Below are 26598 nucleotides of genomic sequence, written 5' to 3'. Positions count from 1 at the left end.
TTCTGGCATACTGGTAAAAAAGTTATAGGATTACCCAATGAAATGACTAGTGGCGCGGTATTAACGAAAAGATATGACTTCCAAAATTCCTTTAAGTACATCCTCCGCAGAACTTTTGAATCCTAATCCACATTTTTGCCTGCAAGTTCAAATGTCCGAAAACAAAATTCTGAAAAGATCCTAAATACATTTGATCTGTCCGCAGATGAAAGTTTTAATTCACATAGGCTAAGGGTATACCTCTGTCGGCAAAGCTGACTGATACTTTTTACTTATTATTATACCCTCCACCATATAAAGGGTATAATTAAATTTGTCATTCCGTTTGTAACACATCGAAATATTCATCGGAAACCCTATATAGTATATATATTCATGATCAGGTAATGTTCTAAGTCGATATTGGTACAGAAATTTAAATTACCCCTAGGATGTTTGGAATTGCTAATTGGCTATATCGGTTCACGTTTTTACATAGCCCCAATAGAACGGTACCACCTGATTTTGAAGGGTTTAGCCTCATAATAACACCGAAATGGCTGAAATTTGGTAGTTAGTCTTCGTTGGGTAGAAAACTTTCCGCCAGAATTTTGTAGCTATAGGTCCACGCCTTCATATAGGTCCCATAGAACTGTACCTCCCGATTTTCGGTATTTTGAAGGTTATGGCCACAATAATCCACCGAAAAGGCTGAAATTTGTTATTCAGTCTTCATTTGGGTTATAAAACTTTCCATATGAAATTTTTCGGTAAATCTCCACGCCTTCATATAGCCCCCCATAGAACAGTAACTGCCGTTTTTCGGTATTTTGAAGGTTGTGGCCTCAATATTCCTCAGAAATGCCTGACATTTCGCATTTAGTCTTCGTTGGGGGTTCAAAACTGTCAACCTGAAATTTGTCGGTATAGGTCCACGCCTTCATATTGTCCCCATAGAACGGTTCCTCCCGATTTTCGATATTATGAAGGTTGTGGCTTCAATATTCCACCGAAATGGCTGAAACTTTGTATTTAGTATTCGTTGGTGGTCAGTGTCAACTTGAGATGAAATACCGACCAAGATATATCCTGGGCTTTGTCATGTTAAAGGCAATCAGGATCGTTGCTCGGTTTCTTACATCCAATGCGTCATCCAATCTTTGAAGTAGGCGGAAGATAGAAAATGTACATCTTTCATTCAGAAAAAGTAGAAGCACAACTATATTTCTATTCTTGTGAATTGTAACTATTCTACGAAAATCCATTAATCTGATTATTGAACAGATAATGTAACAAATAGCCATCAACACCTGAGGTCCTTTCACTTTTAAAGGTTCAATATAGTTAAACATTAATATCCGGTCTTATGAATATCGTATAACACGTTCATATCAAACGAGTGTGCATTTATACATTTACAGTGAAATCTACTTAGAATGAAGCCAAATTGGGTAGCCTAAGTTCAATGGTAGGCTATGGCCATAGGTAGGTTTCACTGTATTGTAACTACATATAGGAAAAAACATATTTCTTACATTCCATAGAATTTCTATGATAGAAATAATAATCGATAATCAAATTATGAATGTTTTTCCTATTCTTTCTCTTCTTCTTCCTCTATATATGTACATATCTTCCACACAATTAAGCCGGATAAAAATAAAACAAAATAAAGAACTACAACACCGGATGAAAGGATTAGAAATTACATGTTGAAAGGCAAATGATGTTGTTATTTTTATGATTATTTTTTTGTTGTTGTTGCAACTATGCTTTTCGAACATTTATATATAGCATGCATATTGTGCATGTATGTAAATACCATATGTACTAATCCAATCGAAGGGAAGGTATTACTATAAATCAGCAATCGGCACACAACAACAAAAGTGTGAGTGTATGTGTTTTCAATGAGTTCAATTGTGTGAGTGAAATATCTGTCTGCTTGCTTGCTCGCGAGTATGGCGTCACCGATTGCTGCTATAAATGCCTACTGGGGCCATTATTAAATATTATTTTTTGCTATTAATTTGATTTTAAAACATTCAAAATGAAGGCTATACATTTCATATTAAATCTTGGGCTTGGGTATTGGGTTCGTAACCAAGGCTATGATAAAAAAGAAACACCCTGCTATGAAAGAAGTAAATGTAAAGAGTTTCTTCTCATGTCAACAATATTAGGTGCAGAAATTTTTCGACCACGGATACCCCAAGTGCCTAAATTATCTAATCTAATCTAAAACAAGTAAGAACGGCGTTAAGTTCGGCCGGGCCGAACTTGTTATACCCTCCACCACAAGTTGTATTGAAGTAAAATGGAATAATTAGTTTCCTTTCGTGTATGAAAAAGACTTAATACTAAATTTCAGCAAATTCGGTAAAACAATGTAAGGCACCATTCTATGAGGACTATTTCAAAACGTCGATCTATACCGACAAATTTCTGACGAAAAGTTTTTAGGCTCATAGAAGACTAAATACCAAATTTCCTTTATTTCGGTAAGAGAATGTGGCTAAAACTAAAAAATACCGAAAATCAAGAAGTAAGCTTCTATGGGGATATAGGAAGAAGTGGACCTATACTGATAATACTCTTCTGGAATATTTTATAACTCTTGGAAGACGAAATAACGAATTTCAGCCATTTCGGTTGGATATTGACGTCACAATATTCAGTATTACGAAAATCCGGAGGTACCGTTCTATGGTGGCTATATCGAAACGTGGACCTATACCGACGAATTTTAGTCAGAAATGGGGCAACATGAAAGAGTGGACCTGTACAGACATATTTCTGGCGAACAGTTTTATATCACATTGAACACTAAATACCAAATTTCAGCCATTTCGGTGTGATAATGAAGCAAAAACCTTCAAAATACCGAAAATCGGGAGGTACCGTTCTATGGGGGCTATATGAAGGTGTGGACCGATACCGACAAAATTTCGGGAGAAAGTTTTATACCCCTAAAGAAGACTACGTACCAAATTTCAGCAATTTTGGTAGGATAATGAAGCTAAAACCTTCAAAATACCGAAAATCGGGAGGTACCGTTCTATGGGGGCTATATGAAGGTGTGGACCGATACCGACAAAATTCGGGGAGAAAGTTTTATACCCCTAAAGAAGACTACGTACCAAATTTCAGCCATTTTGGTAGGATAATGACCGATACCGACAAAATTCTGGGGGAAAGTTTTGTACCCCTAAAGAAGACTACGTACCAAATTTCAAGCTAAGCTAAAACTTTCAAAATACCGAAAATCGGGAGGTACCGTTATATGGGGGCTATATGAAGGTGTGGACCGATACCGACAAAATTCTGGGGGAAACTTATGAACCCATAAAGAAGACTACGTACCAAATTTCAGCCATTTTGGTAGGATAATGAAGCTAAAACCTTAAAAATACGGAAAATCGGAAGGTACAGTTCTATGGGGGCTATATCAAAACGTGGACCGATATATCCCATTTTCAATACCAATCATCCTGCAAGTAATAAAAACTTCTGTACCAAATTTTGACTCTCTATCTTTAAAATTGCGAGCTGTATCTTGATTTCAACAGACAGACAGACGGACGGACGGACGGACGGACAGACGGACATGGTCAAATCGACATAGAATTTTATGCTGATCAATAATATATATACTTTATAGGGTCTCCGACGAATATTTCGATGTGTTACAAACGGAATGACAAATTTAATTATACCCTCCATATGGTGGAGGGTATAAAAAAGTATTCAATCAGGTAGTGCCTTTATATGGGGGCTATATCAAAGTGTGGACCTACCTTGACAATTTTTGTTGGAAAAGTTGTGTAACTGCGGGGAATCTTGCTGTACAAAAATCCACAATTTCTTGACAAAATATTTTTTAACAATCCACGATTTGTTGAATTTTTTTTTTTTAAATACAATATTTCTTCAAACAATATTTTTGAAAAATTCAAGATCTTTAAAAAAATATTTTTAAAAAATCCAAAATTTTTGAAAAAAAAAACGTTTTTAAAAATTCACGATTTTTTGAAAAATATTTTAAAAAATCCACGACCTTTTGAAAAAAAATATTTCAAAAAATCCAAAAATAGTTTTAAAAAATCCCAATAAAAATGCACAATTTCTGGAAAAATATTTTTAAAAAAATCTTCTTAAAAATATTTAATATTTAAAAAATATTTTTTAAAAATCCGCGATTTATTGAAAAAATCCACGATTTCTCGAAAAATTATTTTTTAATTATCCATGATTTCTTGATTTTTGAAAAAACCAACATTTCTTTAAAAAAAAATATTTTCAAAAAATATTTTTAAAAATCCTCAATTTCTTGAAAATATTTTTTTAAGAAATACAAGATTTCTTTGAAAAAAATATTTCAAAAAATCCAAAAATAGTTTTAAAAAATCCAAATAAAAATGCACAATTTCTGGAAAAATATTTTTAAAAAAATCTTCTTAAAAATATTTAATATTTAAAAAATATTTTTTAAAAATACGCGATTTATTTGAAAAATCTACGATTTCTCGAAAAATTATTTTTTAATTATCCATGATTTCTTGATTTTTGAAAAAACCAACATTTCTTTAAAAAAAAAAATATTTTCAAAAAATATTTTTAAAAATCCTCAATTTCTTGAAAATATTTTTTTAAGAAATACAAGATTTCTTAAAAAATATTTTCAAAAAAATACACGTTTTTTTGAAAAAAAAAACAAAATTTAAAAATACACGATTTTTGGGAAAAAATATGTATGAATCCACGATTTCTTGAAAAAATTTATTTAAAAAATTCACAATTTTTTGAAAAAATCTTATTAAAAATACTCAATTTTTTTAAAAAAAAAAGTTTAAAAAATTTCTTGAAAAATACTTTTAAAAAATCCTCGATTTATTAAAAGAACGTATTAAAAATCCAAGATTTCTTAAAAAATATTTTTAATAAATTAACGATTTTTTTGGAAAAAATTAAAAAATTCAAGATTTCCTGCAAAAAATGATTTAATAAATCCACGCTTTTTTGAATAATAAAAAATACACGATTTCTTGAAAAAATACTTGTATGAATCCACGATTTCTTGAAAAATACTTTTAAAAAAAGAACGTATTTAAAAAACTCCAAGATTTCTTAAAAAATATATATTTTTAAAAATCCACAATTTCTTGAAAAATATTTTTAAAAAATGCACGATGTCTTAAACAAATATTTTTAAAAATCCAAGATTTCTTAAAAAATATTTTTAAAAATTAACGATTTTTTACAATAATATTTTTAAAAAAAATCCACGATTTCTTGAAAATATTTTTAAAAAATCCTCGATTTCTCGATGAAAGTATTAACAAATCCTCGATTTCTTGAAGAAATGAATCTAAAAAATCCACGATTTCTTGAAAAAATATATTTTTAAAAATTCACATTTTCTGCAAAAAATATTTTTAAAAAATCCTCGATTTCTTGAAAGAATGTATTTAAAAAACTCCACGATTTCTTAAAAACTATATTTTTAAAAATCCAAAATTTCTCGACACATTTTATATACAAATTTTTTAAAAATCAATACAATTTCTTTAAGGAGTATTTTTGAAAATGCGCTATTTCTTAAAAGGCCTTCTTTCAAAAAATTCACATTTTTAAAAGCCCTTTCTTCTAATATTTTAAAATGTTCATCTTAGTATGAAATTCCTTCAAAATGCATTTCTATATAGGAGACCTTTAAAAGTTCTTCAGTCTGCAGAGGACCTGTTTATACCTACAAGACTAATAAAAGGGTCTAAGAATTTTAAAAGATCACAATAAGGTCTTCAGGCCATAGAAAACCGTTAAAATGATTTTCACTGTATAGAAGACCTTCCCTCTTTAGAGAATTTTTGGAACTGTTCTGCCTTCAAAATACTTTTGAACGGTATAATGTTTATAGAATCCTTTACTTACAATAATTTGTAAGTAACAATTCTCCGAACTATTATCTAACTTGTGTAACTTTGACCTTTACTTAACTTCCTATTATTGTGTTTATTATTACAACCTCTTGTATTAACTTCAAATTAACCCCCTGCCACTACAAAATGGTGTACAAAACAAAAACACCACAAGTACCTCACTAACTTAGGTTTTGAAAACTACATTGGCCAGTCATTATCGCCCACAATCACTCTGCAGTTGCTGGTAATGTAGATAACAACCTTCCAAATGATAAACTTGTGGTCGGACAAACGATGATTTCCACAGAAAAGAAAATCAATTTACAAGTGAATTGCAATTTTTTCTTGTTGCCTCAGCAACAAAACAACTTATTTTGTTGCATACTTTTGGGCTATTTGCGTTTAAGGGGAAATATCAAAGGCAACAAAGAATAAGTTAACAACACACATACATACATAAATAACACATGCAAACATATACCCAGCAAACCAATCATTCCGACATCGTAACGAACCATGCGACTGAGTTTGGTTATATCGCCCCTTCGTTTTGGCCCAATAAAAATCACTGTCAAGTTCAGGGTTAATTAAACTAGAATTCGTTTTTTCCCTCAAACACACAACGTTGCTTACAGGGGCAAGCAAACACCAGCCAAGAATGCAAATGATGATGATGACCGACCGGCACGTGGAATGGTGTATGTATGTGTGAATGCCTGCCTGTCCATATGTTTTTCATCAAGGCAAAGGAACTGTATATTTCCGTGTGTGTGTGTGGGTAAATGACATTGCATGACGACAACGACGAAGTGCAATGCGGACGTCATTATTGATGTAACAACCTACCAAACAACAATAAATAAAAAAAAATAAAAAACATTTCCCCCCTAAAAGGATTTCATAACATCGATAGTTTGGTCATTTTCCATAACTGAAGAATGGAGGGAGGTGGTGTGCCCAGGATGTAGGTTAGATTTAAAGGAAACTGTTTTGTTTTGTATTTTTTCTAGGCCACATAAAGTACTACCCACGAAACGAAACAATAGATTGATTACATGACCAGAAGCTAGGCTATCATCAAAGTATCAAAGTGTAGACTGGTGTATGGTGTTTGTGACCATGGGCAAAATATGATATTAAATTTTTTTAAAGAACGAAAAAAAAAATACAAACATACAAAGCCATAAACAAAAAGGATGGTGACTTCTATTATTTGAATTGTGTTTGTATGCGAGAATTATTAAATAATGAGAAAAAATAAAAAAAACATGTGATACAAATATTCAATTCGTCCGTTATGTGGCTTTAATGAGTTTTCAATCTATTATCATAGCAACATAATTTATAAATCTTAATTAATTTAATTTATAAATCTTAATTCGCAATATCGATATGAAGGATTGATTTCTTTATGAATTAATCAATATTTATATTTATTATTATTATTATTGTTTTTGTTTGTGTTTTTTTCCTGTTAAAAATGTACCTTTAACAGATAAATACTTCGTATTCAATATATTCCCCCTTTTATCTGGTTAAAAGGAAATTACTAATGAGCCTAAAAGTATACTGTGTTATTTGAAATTTAATATAAAGAAATTATGTGCCGTTTTAAAAGAAGTACATAAATGGTCTGTTCCAGAACTCCTAATTTTTACTTTTTTTTTCGATAACATAAATGAAGAATTATTATCGTAGTAAATATTTGTAGATTCATGCAGGTTCTGGAACATACATCATATTTTTATCGATTTTATTATTCTGAAAAATTTTAAACGACATTTGAATAAATTATGTACGATTTATCTTTTGGAAACAATTTGATGAGAAAACCGGGTATATTAAGCGGCTTTCTATTTATACCCTCAGCCTTTAGGCTAAGGAGGGTATATACACTTTGATACGATGAAAATGTGCCTCATCGAAATAATGGTTTTAGACCCCAAGTATGTTTGGACGAAATGTGTTTCAGACAATTTTGAGTCGATCTAGCCATGTCCGTCCGTCTGTCTGTCCTGCTGGCTGGAGCGCACGATAACTCTCGAACGGATGAACCGATTCGGTACAAATTTTGGCTTTCGTAATATATTGCCCAAACTTAGTTTAAGTTCGAAGATGACCTACATCGGTCCACTCCTTCCGGTACCTTCCCCACAAAAGTTCGAATATGTTCGGAAAGTTTGTGCGCACGATAACTCTTGAAGGGAGTGACCGATTTGGTCAATACTTTGTACAGCGTAAACTTTCTACCAGAGTAATATGAGGTTCCAATATGGTCTCAATAGGTCCACTCCTTCGGGTACCTCCCACACAAAATTTCGGAAAAGTTCAGTTTAGGGCCATCTCTCGAATCGCTTTAATTTTTGTTTTAGGGACTTGTATTCACTGCCCTCTATACGACGGTACAAGTTTCATCAGGGGCACGTCCATACTTCCTGAAAAAATAGCCTGAAAGTTGCAAAAAACCCCTATGACACCGTGTGAGGTGGTTGAAGCGCAAGATAACTCTCGAACGGATCTGCCGATTCAGTCCAAAATTTGGCCTTAGTAATATTTTGTCCAAACATAGTTATAGTTTGAAGATAAGCCATATCGGTCCACTCCTTCAGGTACCTCCCCCACAAAAGTTAAAAAATGTTCGGAAAAATTGTTCGGACGGTATCTCTTGAAGGGAGTGGCCGAATCGGTCTATACTTTACACATCCTAATATATCTACCAGATATAGATCAGGTTCAAATATGGACTATATTTGTCCACTCCATCCGGTACCTCCCACACAAAATTTCGGATAAATTCACTTTAAGACCTGATATCGAATCACTTTGATTTTTGTTAAAGCAACTTACATTCGCTGCCTCAATTACGATGGTAAAAGTTTTTTTAGGGACAAGTCCATACTTCTTGAGCAAACAGCCCGATGAGTGTAAAAACCCCCTATGGCACCATATGCTGTGGCTGGAGATCCACTTCCATAACCGTCAATGTCGATCCATTCCTTTTAGTATCTCCTCCGCAAAACTGTTCATCTTTAATCCTAATCATCATTTTTGTCGGTTCAAACGCCCAAAATTTTTAAAACCCCTTAAATACATACGTATTTTGGGAAAAAAATGTTTCAATATACACAGGCTGAGGGTATATCTCTGTCGGCAAAGCCGACTGATACTTTTTTACTTGTTTTCGGATATATCGATTACTTTCAAACTGTCCAGCAACATCAAAACATATTGCGTTTGCCTGCTGACTGTCAAAAATTAACGGCCACACTGGCAAGCAACCGATTATTTGAGCAACCTACCTTAAGCGGGGTACACACGATCAGTTTTGACTGTCGATTTTTCGGAAATATCATTAATGTCAAACTGTCCAGCAGCCACAAAATATTTTGTGTTTGCCTGATGACTGATAAAAATGAACGTCCACACTGGCAAGCAACCGATTATTTGACTGTCAGTTTTGCTCAAATAATCGGCTGCTTGCCAGTGTGGCCGTTCATTTTCGTCAGTCATCAGGCAACCACAAAATATTTTATGGTTGCTGGCTGTTTGACAGGAATCGATAATTCCGAAGAATCGACAGTCAAAAATGATCGTGTGTGCGCCGCTGTAGTGTCAAATTCCATACGGCATTTAAAATATTTATTTATATTTTCGATGTACATTGGGGATATACAGTTTTTGAGGATAAAAATACAGTTCATAATGCTTCATAATTCGTAATCCAAGGGACTGGCAATTTTATAAAAAGTATCTGGGATTTCAAATTAGCAATGTTAAAATGTGAAGGAAATGGCTTAAAGGGATTACTCGAATTATCGAGATTTTCGATTATATATCATTCCGAAAAAAACTATTTCCCATAAAGACTTCTTCATATCATTACCCTTCTCCAAGTACGAACGACGTGCCGCACACTAAAACACTTGGAAAACATTTGTTAATATGTGTTATATTTTGTTAAATTTTAAAAGAATAAAGCCCATGTGCTTCTTTGATTTAAAAAACAAAAGATTGAAACAGTTTCTCCTTTTTCAATGAATTTCCAGCGATCCCAAACAGTTTCGCAAGAATTCTACTATCTGTGAGAAATTATGCATTTAGTGGAATAATTTGGAAACATTCAAATTGAAAATGTAACGAATTTCATGCTTTCCAAAAAATTCAATCAAATGTTTTTTTATATTCCGATAGCTTATAGACATTTCCTTATTTTGTTTACAGTGTTGGTCACATAATTAGCACACCCCACTACAAACATTTATTTTGCATAAAAAAGACCTTCAAAAGTAGTTGTATTTAGTTCTCAGTAGTAAGCTTAAAGCATACAACGCAATACAGAAACTGAAACATAACTGTCAGTTTGAATAACCTCCAAAAATTTCCTTAATTCACTGGACACCTAATTAGCACACCTTAAAAGAATCACTAATATTGTGAATAGCTTCAATATTTTAGCCCATATTCAGTTTTAAATCCCTTTCGTTTGTGAATAAGTTCCAGTCTGTTAGTTATACTCTCCACCAGTCTCCGAAATTTCAGTGTCAGAAGCGAATTATATGGGGTACACCTTGGGTCCCAAGGACTGATAGAAATTTCAGTTTTTTAGTGTTTTTTTTTTATCGATTTTTTCACATTTTCGATTGTTTGAGTGGAGTATTCCCCTATTGGCTCAACTTCATTTATTACCCTCTATTATAGAGAGTAATGTTTTTCACATGTAAACAAATCAAAGAATTTGTAAGTAGTTCATAGTTCATAGAAACATCAAATAAAATATCATATTTTTTGGTCTGTTCCAGTACGGCAAGAATCTACTAATTTTTACTATTTTTTCCGATAACATAAAGGAAAAAATGTTATCGTAGTAAAAAATAGTAGCTTCTTGCAGGTTCTGGAACAGAGCACTTGTTCATCTTTGTAAAGTAGGATGTACCCACCAGCAGTGTGCATCTGTAAATTCCGTTTGACACAAACATTTTCATTAAACAAGTAAAAAAGTATCAGTCGGCTTTGCCGTCAGAGATATACCCTCAGCCTGTGCAAATTGAAACACTTTTTTCACAAAAAACTTATGTATTTAGGGGGTTTCAAAATTTTGGTCGTATGAACCCACAAAAATGTTGATGAGGATTTAAGTTCAAAAATTTTGCGGAAAAGGTACTTAAAGGAATGGACCGACATAGACAGTGCAATAGGGGGTTTTTACACCCTTCGGGCTATATTTTCAGGAAGTATGGACTTGCCCCCGAGGAAACTTGTACCTTCGTATAGGGGACAGTGAATACAAGATGTTACAACAAAAACCAAGGCGATTCGAGAGCAGGTCCTAAATTGAACTTTTCCGAAATTTTGTGTGGGAGGTACTCGAAGGAGTTTACCGATTGACTCCATATTGTAACCTCATCTAAGTCTGGTAGAAATTTCATAATGTGCAAAGTATGGAACAAAACGGTTACTTCCTTCAAGAGTTATGGTACTCACAAATTTTCTGAACATTTTCGAACTTTTGTGGGGGAGGTACCGGAAGGAGTGGGCCGGTATAATCCATCTTTGAACTTGAACTAAGTTTGGGCAAAATATTACGAAAGCCAAATTTTGAACCGAATCGGCAGATCCGTTCAAGAGTTATCTTGCGCTCCAACCTCTACACACGGTGTTATAGGGTATTTTGTAACTTTTAGGCTATTTTCTCAGGAAGTATGGACTTGCCCCTAATGAAACTTACAGCGTCGTATAGAGGACAGCGAATACAACTTGCGTAAACAAAAAACAAAGCAATTCGAGACCAGGTCCTAAACTGAACTTTTCCGAAATGTTGTGTGGGAGGTACCCGAAGTAGTGGACCGATTGAGTCCATATTGGAACCTCATCTAAGTTTGGTAGAAATTACACGATATGCAAAGTATGGACCAAATCGGTTATTCCCTACAAGAATTATCGATCCGTTCCGTTCGAGAGTTATCGTGCGCACCAGCCAGCCAGGCAGACAGGCGGACAGACAGACAGACGGACGGACATTGCTAGATCTACTCAAAATTGTCTGAAACGGATATCGTACAAACATACTTGGGGTCTAAAACCATTATTTCGATGAGGCACATTTTTGGTCGTATCAAAGTGTAAATACCCTCTTTAGCCTAAAGGCTGAGGGTATAAAAACTGTAATATGATATTTTGAGCTATTCATTTTATAAATACTTATCCATCTGGACTAAATTTTACCGACGTTTCGTGATGTATGCCACGATAAACATATGTTCATCTCTATGGGACCTACGCAAATTTCGGACTCGGCAATAAAAAGTAGGTCCCATATCATTGAGCCAATATGATATATATATATATATATATATATATATATAATTTTGAATAACAAATGGTGTTTTAAGTTGATCCTTCTTTATATAAGGGTGCATTTAATTGATCTTCTTTCTATAAACCCCTTCCAAATCGAAAATTTTCTTGAATGAATCATCGACCTTAAACACTTTTTGAAAAGTTTATGCACTTTATATTTAAATTTCGGTAATTGGTTAAATATTCCAATAATTTCAGATCACGAAAAATGGTCCGCTATTGGGATATATATTGGAGATTTTGAGGTGATAAATTATTTTTTCTTTCAAAAAATGATTTGTTCAATACGTTTTGAATATGAATAAAATTAATTTTTGTACATTAATTGAATTAATTATTGCTCTGTTCCAGAACCTGCATGAAGCTACTATTTTTACTACGATAACATTTTTTCCTTTATGTTATCGGAGAAAATAGTAAAAATTAGTAGATTCTTGCAGTTATGGAACACACCATTTATGTCCCCTTAACAATTTCTTCACAAAACTTTTATTTTCAAAAAACCGCTGATAATACTATTCCCTTATATCATTAAATCTGTTAAATACATTATAGAAAAGGATTTTGTTTACGAAAATATTTCCATTTGTCCTATCAACAATCTTAGCTGCCTGAAATCATTTTGCCCCAAAGGGGTGTGCTAATTCTGTGACCAACACTGTACTGTTGCACTGTTGTTGTTGAGTTGTATTTGTTGTAGTATTTACCATTGTACAATAAAGAAGACTTAAGGCCAAGTATGAAAATCGTTAAAAAATACAACCCTGTAGCCGTGGCTTAAAACGTCAAACGGCATGAAGCAACAATAAAGGAAGATGTACCTACATGGTTAGTCCGTTTTACAAATGCTCTGTTCCAGAACCTGCAAGAAGCTACTATTTTTTACTACGATAGCATTTTTCCCTTTATGTTATCGGAAAAAATATTAAAAATTAGTAGGTTCTTGCAGTTCTGGAACAAACCAAAAAATATATGGAATTTAGAACTTCACTGTTTATGTTAAAAGTACCAAATAGAATAAAAAAATTAGGCCATATTTACATTAGGCAATTTTCCTTGCGGCAATTGTCAGTTCGTCGGTGAGAGAGGGTGTTGAGAGACAAAGGGTTACCATATGCCTCACCTCTCTCTCCATCGAACTGGCAATTGCCGCAAGGAAAATTGCCTAATGCCTTGTTCAGACTGACGGTAATTCACACTCTATTCGTTGTTCGACCCCAAATTACGATATAATTACTTCATTTCCCATACAAAATTTTGAGAACGAACAACGATTTTTGTACATTGTTCAATTTAGATTACTCTCAGAACGACGATAAAATATGTCCCATCTCTAACAAATGAGAGAATTTATCGAAATAAATTAATTATGACAGAAAAAATATAAAATTTAAAAATTTATTAAAAACTCAAATATTTTTAGATAAACGGCAAAACGTGAATGAAAAGTAAACGGTTTAACGACTAGTATACATTTAAATCATAGCAAATGTTCTCTTCTCTTTTACTACAGCTGCATTTCTTGTCCAGCGTTTTAAATTCGCGTACAAATTTAGAAACAAAAATCAAATGCCTGCCAAAAAGTCTGTATACCAAAAATTTATTTTCGCAGGTCTCTCTCTCGTTAATTTGAAAATAGAAAAATTAAAAAATGTGCTGAAAACACCAAAATTGTGAGAAAAATAGAAAATATAAATGAAAATAATATTATTTAATATTAAATAGATATCTGAAAGAAGAACAAATATTTTTCCAGTTTATATCAATTAATTTTACGCGTCTTTTGGCTGAAACTTTCTTTAAATTCAGTAAATAAAAAGTATGAAAATATGAATCATGTTGCTATGAATTGTGAACCATGTCGTATGAACGGGTTAATTCGTGTACGTAATTATGAGAACGAACGACGTGATTCAAATGCTGGTATGAACATGGCATAATGTAAATATGGACTCACTTTAGCTATGCCCCAGAATATTATTGCTAGAAAATGGTCTGTTCCCGTACTGCAATAATCTACTAATTTCTACTATTTTTCTCGATAACATAAAGGAAAAAATGTTATCGTACTAAAAAATATTAGCTTCTAGCAGGTTCTGGAACAGAGCAAAGGTGTTGCAAAATAGCAAAAGTTGTATCCATGGTATAATAAATTATTATTATTGTGCCATGGTTTGATGTCAAAAGCAATATTGTGATTTAAAATACAAAGAAACTAAAATCACAATAATATGTTGTCAAATGTTGTTAATGGGTATTTAAAAAATATGTTTTTTACATATGAGTTGTCACTGTGCATATACAGTTTGTATGGGAAAAGTGACAACTCATATGTAAAAAGCATATCGTGTTAAGTACCCATTACAGTACTCTGAATGGCCGACCTTCTGTACGCCTTGAGTAGATGCATCGGTGAATTGTTCCAACAAAAAACTGCTATAACACCATATTGAAAACAAGGACAAGAAATTGTATTCGCGTGGCTAAATAAAATTGTTGATGTTTTAATATGCAGTACAACTTGCGAATGAACGATTTGTCAAGTATTGACATTTATTGAAATTTGTTCTAAAAGTACGGGAACGAAAAAATTACAAATATTGTAAAATTTCTAGCTGAAATGTCGCCGTATCTACAAATCGGATGCCAGCAATCACGATATTAGATCGGCCAAATTTTTGAAGTAGAAGATAAGAGAATGGCATTTTTGTTTTCTCTGTCTTAACTTTTGGGCACAACTTTTGCTATTTTTAAACACTTATGTAGCAATAATATTCTGGAGCATAACTGAAGTGATTTTTATTTTTTACTCTAATTGGTACTTTTAAAATAAACAGTGAAGTTCTAAATTTCATATGTTTTTGTAAAACCGACTAACTATGCTTATACATCTACCTTTATTATTGATCCATGTCATTTGACGTTTTAAGCCATGTCTACAGGGTTGTATTTTTCAGCGATTTTCATACCTGGCCTCTGCTTTATTATACCATTGGTCTGTTCCAGTACTACACATTTCCACACATTTTTACTCCGATAACCGATTTTTCCTTTATGTTATCGAAAAAAATAGTAAAAATGTGTAGAAATGTGCAGTACTGGAACATACCACATACTTAAAACGTCAAATGACATGGAGGAATAATAAAGGTAGATGTGGTTGCTGGACGGTTGGACAGTTATCGATAATTGCGAAAAATCGACATTCAAAACTGGCACTTAACAAATGCCAACCCTGCTTTTGACAGAATAGACCATAACAAGAAAAAAATTGTAATCAGCTGTTAGCTGTGGCCTACCTTATACATTAGCTTTGTTCCTTTACCTTTTTAATGGTAAGGGTGGTAAAAGAGAAAAGTGCCAAAATTGCTCTCTCATGAACATTTTTACCAGAAAAGTAAAGGAACGGAAAAATGGTATATCTGGCAGCAATGTCAAAAAGAAACATAAAAAATCAATTTTCGTCTTTTATTTCACAGTTTTTAATTTAGTTTTGTCAGCTTTCGACATTTTCTTCTGTTTATAGTCTATTTGTGAAATAATCGTCAAACAAAAGTCGAAAAACCAGTTCTGCCATTTTTACCTGCAGAAATTTTGCTGGTAGACTCTCTTAAAAATTGCTTCCAGTTTTGCCACTTTTCGGGGTTAAGGAACGCTTTGCAGGTTAAAAATGGTAACAAATGGTAAAAATGGTAACCTAAGGTAAGTAAAGGAACACAGCTATTATTGTACCATGATTACGGCAGATAAAGGCCCCCACTCATTAGTCAGTCTGTGCCATCAGTCCGATGAACCCTTTTTGTATGTGTGACTGACAAGTGTGTAGCACGAACCATCAGTCAAGTCTAAAAATCTTGAATTTCTCCTCCAAAAATGAATGAATTCTAAGTTTTTTGTGTTCCAACACCAACATTATTTTCTGTTCTTCAAAATTACTTATTGACAATTTGAAAATAAACACAATTCACCCAGACTGATGGGGGTTCATTTTGAAATCAAAACTATTTTCATTTTCATCAGTCTTGGAAAATTCACACATACATTCTCAAAATTTCAAAAATCTACACATACTACCATAAATGCTGGCAGTCAGACTGACTAATGAGTGGGGGCCTTAATGGTCACTTTCAGTCAAAAATAATTTTGGTCATATTTTTTTAAGAATCATCAACGGCAACACTGTGTTAAAACAACACCACCAAAAACCGGTGCTCCTTCCCAACACTATTTGAGAAGATAAAATAACGATAAAACACCCCAATTTCGATAACAGGTTCTCTCTCTCTGTTGTTCTCATTCGTGCCACATCGATTACAAAAACAAAAAAGAGAACAACAACAACCGAAACCGATTTAATTTGAATTTCAAAACAAAACAGAGAAGAGGCAATAACACAAAAACCAACCGATTTACTCAACACAGTTTTTTAGTTGTCATTTTGACATCGGTCTGTGTGGTTTTTTCTTTCGGTACGTTTGCGAAGAACAAACGGCAAGATTCAAAAAACGATATTTTTCCTCTTTATTTTTGTGTTATGTTTTCCTTTGGTTATTTGAATTTCCCTGCGTTTGCCATTCGCGTTGTAAATTTCGGTTAAACAAAACACTTTAACTCCTGGAAACTACAAAACTATTGACGTTTTCCTCGGTTTGTTTGTCGGTCGGCCGTTCCAATTGGATTTTTCTTCGATTTCTTTTGTGTGTATTTCCATTTTTCTGTTGTCTATTTTGTCTGCGAAAAAAGTGTAAAACGGCTTCAATTGGAAGTCTTTGGCTTTTGGTGAGGAATACACGCGAAAACAATGAGAATTTCATTCATAAATTACAGAGAATTTACCATTGTCTGACGGGTCGTGTGTCAAAAAGATACGCGACGCGGGGATCTACGACTGGCTGTGTTGCAAAAATAAAAAAACAACAACAAAAAGAAACATAAAAAACAAAGCAAAAATAAACAAATAAAAATAGTTTTGTTCTTTTCGCTTATTTGGAAGAGCAGTCGAAGTGTGTATTTCTTGGTGTCTCCCCAAAAGTCTCCAATCAAAAATATCCTGTGCAATATCCGCAAGAAACAGTCAAAATTCCAGCCGTTTTTTTTTTTGTTTTTAGTTTTGGGAAACAAAGACGTCAACTGCTGTGGTGGCGACGTCTTGACTCTCTCCTCTCAGTACCATCTTCCCCTTTTAACATCCATAACTCAAGTCAACAGCATCTTTCGCTCGCAATTCTAGGTAAGTGAAATTCAAAAACAGGGGAGAATTTGTATTTTCTCTTGGAGTACTCCACTCCTCCTCGATGTTTTCTGCTTGGCTTCATATCTACAACGTGGTTTCTGTTTTTTCATCGTTTTGTATTTGTGAGTCGTTGTGTTTGCAAGTGGCGACCGCCGTTTCAGAATGTTAAGCAACCAAAAAAGCACAACAAATATTCACTCACCATTCAACGTGTATTTGGGGCGGGCGGCCTACTTAAAAATATTTTTGTACCATTGAAACAACAAATTTGACGTCCATAGAGAAAAACAACAAAACAAACAACAGAACGACTACGTAAAAATACAAAAATACAGATATTCCAAAATAGCCAAAATAAATCGTGTAACGAATAAAATAATATGTATAGAATACAGAAATAAGAAATACAAACTACAAACAAAACTCCCACAACCAAACAAACCTGAACAAAAGTCTTGAGAAGAATAATATATTTTTCTCCACATGCCGGCCGTTGCGTTGATATTCTTTTTTCTTAGCAAACTTGGAAATAATGCGATTTTTATTTCGCAAAAATATTTGAAAGTAGACAGACGTTGGTCTATGGATTAGGGGCTCCAGACATACTAGTTCAAAAGTCACTAGTGACACGTTCATACAAAATATCATAGTCCCGGGCCACACTAGATTAATTTTGCTGAAATTTTGACATACAATTTTGTTTTGTTGGAAAAACACATAATTTCAAGGAGCTAGTCTCACAGTTTCATGTGTTCATGCTTTGTTGCAATATCCGTATGAAACAAACATACCGTTTTGTGGAACAAGTCTCGTTTAGGGACACCTCTCGGATCGGGCTGAAATTTTTACCATATGTAGTCCTAGGGACCATGATCACAGCTATATATAGCTTTCCCGGGGCAAGTCCATACTTCCCGAGAGATGGGTCTTGACATTTCGGAAATGTCTTACTTTAGCACCGTTGACTTTTTTATGGGGACCTCTCGGATCGAGCTGAAAATTTTCCCATAGGTAGTCCTTGGGATCCTGATCACAACGATATATATTTTTTCCGGGGGAAGTCAATACTTTCCCAGATATGGTTCTTGACATTTCGAAATGTCCTGCTTTAACACCGTTGACTTGTTGAAGGGCACCTATCGGATCTGGCTGAAATTTTTGCAATATGTAGTCCTAGGGACCCTGATCACAGCTATATATAGCTTTCCCGGGGGAAGTCCAAACTTCCCGAAATATGGGTGTTGAAATTTCGGAAATGTCCTACTTTAACACCGTTGACTTGTTTAAGGACACCTCTCGGATCGGGCTGAAATTTCTGCCATAGGTAGTCCTTGACATCTTGATCACAACGATATATAGCTTTCCCGGGGGAAGTCCATACTTCTCGAGATATGGTTCTTGACATTTCGGAAATGTCCTACTTTAACATAGAGCTGGCAAAAAATCGATTGCACTATCGATAAAATCGATTATTTTTTAAAAACTAAATATCGATAGATAGTTTTGCCTATCGATATTATCGGAACAAAAACCTCAAACCTAAAATTCATTGAAATAAATAGAAATTTCACTGCTTTTCGGTTTTGTGTGTGAGAAAGTAAGTCCGTAGTCACACGTACACATTTTTCGGAAAAGTAAAATGTAGTTTTTTAATATTTTTATAAAATAAATGCAATTGTTTATTCTCTTTTACATTTCTGTGAACTACTTGTACAAAATGTCAAGAAAAGCATTGACATTTCCTCCATTTTCATATCCAAATGAATTGTATTGACAACTTAACGATAATATCGATAGCAATCGATATTTTAAAATATTATATCGAAAATATCTAATGTTGGGAATATCGATGGTTTGCCAGCTCTACTTTAACACCATTGACTTAATACCGTTAGGACTACCTGCGCTAGAAATTTCAATTTCAAAATTGAAATGAAAACTGTCAAATGAAAAAAATTATAAAGGAAATATTTTTCATTTCAAATTTTCATAGAACAAGAATCCAGCCCCTGAAGTGCGATTCTGTATCTAGTTAACGACAAAATTACCGACAATTATCGATAGCTGCAAATTTGTACTTGCTTATAATTTCGATAATTAACGAAAATTGTCGATAAGTTGCCGACCAAAATAAGTCCCAATTTACATTGGGCGAGTTTACTTGCGGCAATTGTCATTTTGTAGGAGAGAGAGGTGAGACATATGGTAACCCTTTGCCTCTCAGCACCCTCTCTCACCTACAAACTGGCAATTGCCGCAAGTAAACTCGCCCAATGTAATTTGGGACTTACATCTACCGATACCGCAAGTGTTGTCAACTTTTATCTCATGTTTTCATTCATAATTTTGCGTTTTAATTTTACCGATTTTGGTCGGTAACGGCAAAAAAAAAGTACATAATCCTCCTACTGATGAAGAATATACTTCATACTGTCTCCGAGGAATATTTCAATGTGTTTTAAACGGAATGACAAATTTAATTATTCCTCCACATTATGGTGAAGGATATAAAAATGTTTTGTGTAGCCGACTTTGCAGTCTTAAATCCATAGCTAAGGGCGGCCATGTTAAAGCCGACTGGAGAACTATTTATCGTTGTGATCAGGAAAACGAGTATTATCTATGGTAAAAATTGCAGCCCGATCTGACAGTCATTATTTTACATTAGACAACCGGAAGGTATTATTTTTTGGAAGTTGTAAGGGTTTTCCAACGCCGAAGACGCCATAGAAGACCAGAAAGTCTTCTACCATAGAAGACTAGGAGGTTTTCTACCAAAGAAGACCAGAAGGTCTTCTACCATAAATGACCAGAACGTTTTTTACTATAGAACAAGTAAAAAAGTATCAGTCGGCTTTGCCGACAGAGGTATACCCTCAGCATGTGTATATTGAAACAATTTTTTCCCAAAATACGTATGTATTTAGGGGTTTTTAAAAAATTTGGGCGTTTGAACCGCGTTTGAAAAATGTTGATTAGGATTAAAGATCAAAAGTTTAGCGGAGGAGATACTAAACGGAATCGACCGACATTGACCGTTATGGAAGTGGATCTCCAGCCACAACATATCGCTCATTTACTCAAAGAGTGACGCATTTCAAAAAATCGATTTTCGAGGAAAACGCGTTTTAAGTTGACGATTGAAATTTGACTTCCCAACTTAAAAAGATTATTACACAAAAGATATATCAACATGAAAATTTGAAATTGCTATCTCAGAAAACGCATTTTTTGAGTTATGCCACTCTTTGAGTAAATGAGCGATATGGTGGCATAGGGGGTTTTTACACTCTTCGGGCTGTTTGCTCAAGAAGTATGGACTTGCCCCTAAAAAACTTTTAATATCGCAATTGAGGCAGCGAATGCAAGTTGCTTCAACAAAAATCAAAGTGATTCGATATCAGGTCTTAAAGTGAACTTATCCGAAAATTTTGTGTGGGAGGTACCGGATGAAGTGGACAAATATAGTTCATATTTGAACCTGATCTATATCTGGTAGATATATTAGGATGTGTAAAGTATAGACCAATTCGGCCACTCCCTTCAAGAGTTACCGTACGAACAATTTTTCCGAACATTTTTGGACTTTTGTGGGGAAGGTACCCGAAGGAGTGGACCGATATGGCTTATTTTCAAACTTAAACTATGTTTGGACAAAATATTACTAAGGCCATATATTGGACCGAATCGGCAGATCCGTTCGAGAGTTATCTTGCGCTCCACCACCTCAACTTTCATGCTATTTTCTCAGGAAGTATTGACTTGCCCCTGATGAAACTTGTACCGTCGTATGTAGGGCAGTGAATACAAGTTGCTAAAACAAAAATCAAAGCGATTCGAGAGATGGCCCTAAACTGAACTTTTCCAAAATTTTGTTTGGGAGGTACCCGAAGGAGTGGACCTATTGAGACCATATTGGAACCTCATATTACTCTGATAGAAAGTTTACGCTATACAAAGTATGGACCAAATCGGTCACTCCCTTTAAGAGTTATCGTGCGCACATACTTTCCGAACATTTTCGAACTTTCGTGGGGGAGGTATCGGAAGGAGTGGACCGATGTAGCTCATCTTCGAACTTAAACTAAGTTTGAGCAAAATATTACGAAAGCCAAAATTTGAACCGAATCGGTTCATCCGTTCGAGAGTTAGCGTGCGCTCCAGCCAGCAGGACAGACAGACGGACGGACATGGCTAGATCGACTCCAAATTGTCTGAAACACATTTCGTCCAAACATACTTGGGGTCTAAAACCATTATTTCGATGAGGCACATTTTCATCGTATCAAAGTGTATATACCCTCCTTAGCCTGAAGGCTGAGGGTATAAAAAAGGAAGACCAAAAGAAATTCTACCGTAAAAGACCAGAAGAGGTTATACTACAAAAAGCACATAGAAGACACAAAGTCTACTTCCATAGAAGGCACAAAGTCTTCTTCCATAAAAGGCACAAAGTCTTCTTCCATAGAAGACTTAAAGTCTTCTACCATAGACGACGTGGAAGACTTTCATCATAAAAGACTCGGAAGTTTTCTACCATTGGAGAACAGTTCTAATTCCATAGTAGACCACAAGGTTTTCTGTCGTAAAAGACCAGAATATAGTCTACCATAGAAAAGTAGAAGGTCTTCTACCACAGAAGACCAGAATATTGCTCACCACAGAATACCATAAGGTCTTTTACCACAGAATACCAGAAAATAGTCTACCATAGGTGACCACAGAAGACGAAAAGGACTTATATCATAAAAGAATACCATACCATACCATACCATAGAATACCACAAGGTATTCTGTATTAGAAGACCAGAAGGTCATAGAAGAACAGTATGTCTTTTACCATGTATGTCTTCTACCAAAGAAGGTCGTCTATCATACCAGAAAATATTCTACCATAGGCGACCACAGAGGACAAAAAGATCTTATATCATAGAAGACCGGAGATATTTTACCATAGATGACCAAAGAAAACCTGAAGGTATTTTATCATAGAAGACCCGAAGGTCCTCTAGCATAGAAGATTCCAAGGTCCTTTACCATAGAAGACCATGAGTTCTTTTTCCATAGAAGACCACGAGGTCTTATACAGTAGAAGACCAGAATATAGCGCAACACACACGACAAGAAGGTATTCTACCATATAATACCAGAATATATCGACAACTCCAAATAATAGTATGCTAAGTCTAAAAAGTGAGTTTTGCAGGAGAAGCTCTCAAAGTTTGGAAATTTTTTTCAACTTCAGTACTATGCTAAGTCAATATTTGTTTATAACTTCTGTTCGGATTGACCGATAATTACCAAAATTAGACAGAGTTTAAGGTAAAAGACGTTCGACACCTCCAAATAATAGTTTGCTAATTCTGAAAAGCGAGTTTTGCAGGACAAGCTCTAAAAGTTTGGAAATTTCTTTGACCTTCAGTACTATGCTAAGTAAATATTTGTTTATAACTTCTGTTCGGATTGTCCGATCATTACCAAATTTTGACAGAATTTAAGTTAAAGGACGTTAAATATAATAATGTAAAGAACTTGAAAACATGCTAAGTCGACTTAGCATAATATTATTTGGAGGCGTCGATATGATGATCACAAGTTTTTATACACAGAAGACCAGAAGATAGTCTACCATAGACGAACAGGAGCCCATCTACAATAGAAGCCGAAAAGGTCTTATATCATAGAAGACGAGATATTTTACCATAGATGAACAACACTTATTCAATCATAGATCATTTACTTTACCATAAAAGACCCAAAGGTCCTCTAGCATAAAAGACTTGAAGTTCCTTTACCATAGAAGAACATGAGTTCTTTTTCCATAGAAGACCACAAGATCTTATGCAGTAGAAGACCAGAATATAGTGCACCATAGACGACCATAAGGTCTTCTACCATAGAAGACCAGAATATAGCTCACCATAGATGATCACAAGGTTTTATACACAGAAGACCAGAAGGTATTCTACCATAGAAGACCATGGTAAAAGACCAGGAGGTCATCTACCATAGAAGCCGGAAAGGTCTTATATCATAGAAGACCTCAGATATTCTACCATAGATGAACAGAACTTATTCTATCATAGCTAACAAGAATGTCATCTACCATAAAAATCTGAAGGTCTTGTGCCGTAGATGACCAGAAGGTCTTTTACGATAGAAGATCAGAAGGTCTTCTAGCATTGAAGCCCAGAAGGTCTTGCACTATAGAATATTTTTACTATTGATCTACCAGAAGTTTTCTTTTTCATAGAAGACCAGTAGGTCTTCTACCATAGAAGATCAGAAGGTCTTCTACCAAAGAATACCAGAAGGTCTTATACCATAGAAGAACAGTATGTCTTTTACCATATAAAATCAGTACGTCTTTTACCATAGACACCACTGGTCTTCTACTATAGAAGACCAGTTGTATTCTTCTACCAAAGAAGTTCGTCTATCATACTACGTCTATGAGCAAAAAGTCTTCTACCATAGCAGGCCACCAAGTTTTTCAACAATAGGCGATCAAACAAGTAAAAAAGTGTTAAGTTCGGCCTGGCCAAAAATAATTATTTTCTATTCTGTCCTCAATTTGAGGCGGAGATATTTTGTGACCACTGATACCTAAATGAGGTAAAAAATGCATATAGAAATGTCTTCACTCGGCTGGCAACCTTATATGGGGATAAATCAAAGTGTGGACCTTTGTTGATAATTGTTGGAGGAGATGTTTTGTAACCACAATCAAATTACAGCAAGTTAGGTTAAAAAAAGTTTATCTTAAATTCTCAAAATATCGAAAATCAGGAGGTAACGTTATATGGGGGCTAGAGCAAAACATGGGCCTATGTTTGCAATTTTTGGTGGAGAAGTTTCATGACCACTGAGAACCTTAAATGTCAAATTACAGTTAGTTCGGGAAAAATGGTAGGTAAAATTCTCAAAATACCGAAAATCGGGAGGTACAGTTATATGGGGGGCTATACCAAAAATGGACACATAAGTTTTCTGATCACTAGGGACCCTAAATATCAAATTATAGCTAATTCGGTTTGAAAATGAAAATTCCTGAAATCGGGCGGTACCGTTATATGGGGGCTATACAAAACGTGGACGTAGCCCATCACCGAACTTGACCTGCCAGCAAACAAAAGACGCATCTTTCCAAAATTTCAGCGTCCTATCTCCATTTTTGTGGATGCTAGAGTGATTACCACAGACGGACGGACATGCATAGATCGACTCAGAAATTTACGCTGATTATTTCAGTGCATTACAAACGAAAAAACAAACTTAATATATCCTCCATACTATGGTGAAGGGTATAAAAAGACTAGAAATAAAAAAACGCCTTCTGCTATAGGAGACGAGAAGGTCTTCTACCATAGAAGACCAGAAGGTTTTCTCCCGTAGAAGACCAGAAGGTTTTCTCAATGGAAATCCTGAAGGTCTTTTGCCGTAGAAGATCAGAAAGTTTCTACCATGGAAGACCAAAAGTTCTTCCATCATAGAAAAATGGAAGATCTTTTACAAGAGAAGACCAGAAGGTATTCTCCTACCATAGACGACCACACGGTCTTATACCATATTACGTCTATGACCAAACTTCAACATTGCCTCTTAGATTAATTCAAATTTCCTAACGATTTAGAAGATACAGTCCTGACAAAATGACCCCTTTTCACATCAAATCCTCAAACCTATGGAGGCATATAACCGCGAAAGTTGATTAGATAGGAAAAAACGGCGACACACGTGTATTCTCCATTTTGGTCTTCTAACTCGCTGCGGTGTCAGAATATGGTTAATAATTTTCGTGTTGCATAGTGTAATTGAAAATAAATAGAAATGGTATAAATATTTTGGGGGTAATAATCAATTTGCACGAAACAAATTTTCAGCAAATCCCAATATATTTAATATTCAATACAGATAAATTTTCTAACAGATTTTTTCTTTTTGCCATCCTGCAATTTCTTAAAAAGTTAAAGATAAAGCTTCATTCTATGGTGATTTTTTGTTCTCGTGACAAGAAACCATCCTTTTTCCCGATTACCCTCATTATGATTGACCTTGGTTTGCAAACGCCAAAGTTGTCTTTCAAAAAGCATGATTAACAATTTTCGTGTTGCATAGTGTAATCGGAAATAAATAGAAATTTTACAAATATTTTGGGGCTAATAATCAATTTGCACAAACAAATTTGCAGCAAATACCATTGTGTGAATATTAAAGATAACATTTCTAACAGATTTTTTTATTTGTCATCCTGCAATTTCTTACAAACTTGAATCTAAAGCTTAATTATATGCTGTTTTTTTTTCGTGACAAGAAATCACCCTTTTCCCGATCACCCTCATTATGATTGACCTTGGTTTGCAAACACCAAAGTTGTCTTTCAAAAAGGATCCAAAATTGTCTTTCAAAAATCCGACTAAATTAATTGACCATCTCTGGTTGACAACAGGAGTGGAGGTCCTTGTAAAAGTCATACTCTCAGCAAGCGGAACAAAGAGAACGTACGATGCGAAAACTACCTCAAAAACATGTTTTTTCGTTTCCTCTACCTTTTTTTTTCAATTAAATGCTAATGAAAATCTTGCATTATTTTTGTGACTTTCGTCAGCGTTTTGTTAATTGCATTAATTTAATAGTTTTTTTTTGTTTATTTACATACTCTTACATTGAAATTGTTATTCATTTGTGTTTTGAACTTTGGCGCTCTCGCTCACTCTAGCTACCTATCAATATTGTACAGTCAAACTTACCTATAACGAAGCATTTGGTGACCGTCGAATTACTACGTTTTAGAGAGAGAGTTTAATAGTACATTTACATTTATGAAATCGAGTGGATTTGAACTGTCAATTCCTTTGTGTATACGTCAAATGAAATATCATCTGAAATCCATTGAATTTCATTTGACGTTTAAGTAATGGAATTGACAGTTGAAATCATTGACAGTTGAAAGCATTAGAGTTTGCATGAGAATTTCCACTTGTGCCTTAAAACAAATTCCTTATAGAAAATTATTCGTTATATGTAAGTTCGTTATATAAAAGTTCGACTGTAATTTGTGTTACATCTTTCAACCCTCCGTGTGCTTCTTTTGTTCGCATCAACTGC

General features: G+C 34.3%; 1 protein-coding gene across 50 annotated transcripts in view; it reads left to right on the top strand.

Moving 5' to 3' along the window:
• Nhe2 (Na[+]/H[+] hydrogen exchanger 2) overlaps positions 1-26598 on the top strand; it is a 323901-nt gene that overhangs the window by 34905 nt on the left and 262398 nt on the right. For 38 of the 50 annotated variants that reach the window (XM_073970324.1, XM_073970347.1, XM_073970344.1 and 35 more), the window contains exon 1: positions 16637-17487. The exons of 4 other annotated variants lie outside the window; for them this stretch is intronic. The gene's annotated coding sequence lies outside the window, so the exon portion shown is untranslated. Of the gene's footprint in view, positions 1-16616; positions 17488-26598 lie in introns of those variants that run through there. 8 more of the 50 variants (XM_073970357.1, XM_073970339.1, XM_073970355.1 and 5 more) reach the window with 2 other exon arrangements.

This window comes from Musca autumnalis, unplaced genomic scaffold (assembly GCF_047663935.1).
Source record: "Musca autumnalis isolate F117 unplaced genomic scaffold, ASM4766393v1 scaffold_2, whole genome shotgun sequence".
Classification (NCBI taxonomy): Eukaryota; Metazoa; Arthropoda; class Insecta; order Diptera; family Muscidae; genus Musca; species Musca autumnalis.
The sequence above is the reverse complement of the archived record's forward strand: the minus strand, read 5'-3'. Positions and strand labels throughout refer to the sequence as shown.